This window comes from Gorilla gorilla, chromosome X (genome assembly GCF_029281585.2).
Source record: "Gorilla gorilla gorilla isolate KB3781 chromosome X, NHGRI_mGorGor1-v2.1_pri, whole genome shotgun sequence".
Lineage (NCBI taxonomy): Eukaryota > Metazoa > Chordata > Mammalia > Primates > Hominidae > Gorilla > Gorilla gorilla.
The window spans coordinates 128,201,100-128,203,861 of record NC_073247.2 but is presented as its reverse complement, the minus strand read 5'-3'; the positions used below and the strand labels follow the sequence as shown (position 1 = coordinate 128,203,861).

General features: G+C 40.5%; 1 non-coding gene across 1 annotated transcript; it reads left to right on the top strand.

Annotated features, from left to right (window-relative positions):
• Positions 1–1,782: 1,782 nt before the first annotated feature.
• On the top strand, positions 1,783–1,888 carry LOC115932463 (U6 spliceosomal RNA). Its single transcript, XR_004068743.1, has one exon. It is a non-coding gene; the product is annotated as a U6 spliceosomal RNA (small nuclear RNA).
• Positions 1,889–2,762: the final 874 nt, after the last annotated feature.

Here is a 2,762-nt window from a genome sequence, read left to right as displayed (position 1 = left end):
TCTATATTTTGTTGATGTGTTTGGAAAACTGTAGTAGCTCCTGTATTATTATTACCACTATTATTATTCTTAAGCTCTGTGTTTCCCAAGGTACTCTAGTCAAGGGATAATGACATATTACAATGACAGTCACAAAGCATGGCTCTGCCTCTACCTACTCTGTAGAAATTCCAACCCCCTTCACACATCTTCCAAATAGCTCTGCGGGTCCACAGGGAGAATTTCCCATGTGTTCTTTAGCTATGCTGTGGCATTCACTATCCCCCTTTCCCCAACTCTCTTTCTACTCCTGTCTCTTTGACCAGGTATCCTACAAACACTAATGCCAGAAAGTCACAATCCCACCAAAGGGGCAGTTGATGCTGATGCCTGCCAGAAGCACTGCTTCAAGTTCCAGTGTTTACCCATATTAGTGTTTACCCATCAAGTCTGCCACTATTCATTTTGGAGGGAGCTAATATCTGCAACAAGGGCACTGGCTTCGTCTGTTGCTACTGAAACCACTGGCACAGTCTACTGCCTCCTACTGTCTCTGCAGGAGTGGCTGGCACCACCACTGCTGATGTAAAGCATTCTCATCCACCTAAGAGATTGGAATGAAACAGCCCGTTTGGCTTTTACTCAGTGTCATTACAGTGCTTCAGGCTAAGACTCAGGCAAGATTCCAAATGGGCTGGGACAGAGGACAACCCGAATTATAGCACATATTCTACGTTCAGAAAACCCCCTCCACTCTCACCATAACCAATTGTTCTTTTAACCGAGCAAAAAAATAACATTGAAACGTTATTTGGGACATGTGGAAGGAGAAGGGAAGGAGTTTGATTATTTGTTTATAATTAACTACATAAACTTTTAACATAAAACTACAGTTTGAGATGAGGGTGTTAATATATACAGCTCACCTAAGCATTATTACGTTCTGGGGCCAAGGATGTAATTGGTAGATTATCTATAGGTGATGAAACTGAGGCAACAAAACAAATTAAAATACATTACATAAATCCACTAAAACTATCCTTCACTTATTCGAACTCAGCTTTTATCTATTTAATAATATTCATTGTAAAGGAATATAAGTAATTTACATTTAATTTGTTATATTGGATATCCCTTGTAATGATTGTGCTTACATAAAATCTACAGGTACTAATAGTAATTAGTATTTATCTAACACATACTACTTGCCAAGCACTGTAATGTATTTGTGGATTATTTTATTTCATTCTCACAAACCTTCTAGATAGCTTCTATGATCAGCTCCATGTTACAGATGAGGAAACTAAGGCTTAGAAAAAATAAACGATCTTCACAGATACACAAAGCTGGTAAACAAAGTAGCCAGGAATGAAACTCCATCAGTTCTTAGTGTCTAAGCTTGTAATAACCTCGTCTTAAAATTACTGGACCCTACTGTGGCCTGAGGTGAAGGAGCAGAAATGATGAGCTCATCCTAAGGAGCCGGCCTGATTGATATCCAGACTTCCACTGGCCCTACTATGGTAGATTATCTTGTTATAGATTTATGTATGCACAGGGGACAACTAGAGGGCATCTGAAAATTGCCAAGACAACCAGAAGTTGAGAGACCAAAACCTCAGAAAATAGAGGTACAGAGAGGTACACTAACATGCTACAAGTGGCTTTTCCCTCTGGAACATTTGCCTCTTATAATATAGGGTGAGAGACTGGCAAGCGAGGCAGGGCGCTCTGGATAGGAGGGAGAGAAGCAACAGAGTTTTTGGCAAACTCACAAGACTAGAAGAAAAATAAATGGAGTTTGTGCTCACTTCGGCAGCACATATACTGAAATTGGAACGATACAGAGAAGATTAGCATGTCCCCTGCACAACGATGACAAGCAAATTTGTGAGCGTTCCATATTTTTCAGTGAGATACCGTCTCACATCAGTTAGAATGACGATTACTAAAAGTCAAGAAACAACAAATGCTGGCAAGGCTTTGGAGAAATAGGAACATTTTTACACTGTTGGTGGGAATGTAAATTAGTTCAACCATTGTGAAAGACAGTGTGGCACTTCTTCAAGGACCTAGAACCAGAAATACCATTTGACTCAGCAATCCCATTACTGGGTATACGTCCAAAGGAATATAAATCGTTCTACTATAAAGATACATGCACACGTATGTTTATTGCAGCACTACTTACAATAGCAAAGACATGGAACCAACCCAAATGCCCATCAGTGATAGACTGGATACAGAAAATGTGGTACATAGACACCATGGAATACTATGCAGCCATAAAAAAGAATGAGATCATGTCCTTTGCAGGGCCATGGATGAAGCTGGAAGCCATCATCCTCAGCAAACTAACACAGGAACAGAAAAACAAACACCACATGTTCTTGCTCATAAATGGGAGCTGAACAATGAGAACACATGGACACAGGGAGGGGAGCAACACACACTGGGGCCTGTCGGGGGGTGGGGTGGATGGGAGGGACAGCTTCAGGACAAATAGCTAATGCATGTGGGGCTTAAAACCTAAGTGATGGTTGATAGGTACAGCAAACCACCACGGCACACATATACCTACGTAACAAACCTTCACATTCTGCACATGTATCCCAGAACGTAAAGTAAAATTTAAAAAAAAAAATCATTGGACCAAATAAATAAGTAAATAAAGGGAGTTTGAGCCTGTCAAGAGAACCAGAACTTTAATGACAAACATCTCAGCCCAGAGAGAAGAGAGAAAGTAAAGTGAGCTGGACACTCTGCTATTTTCCACCATGAAG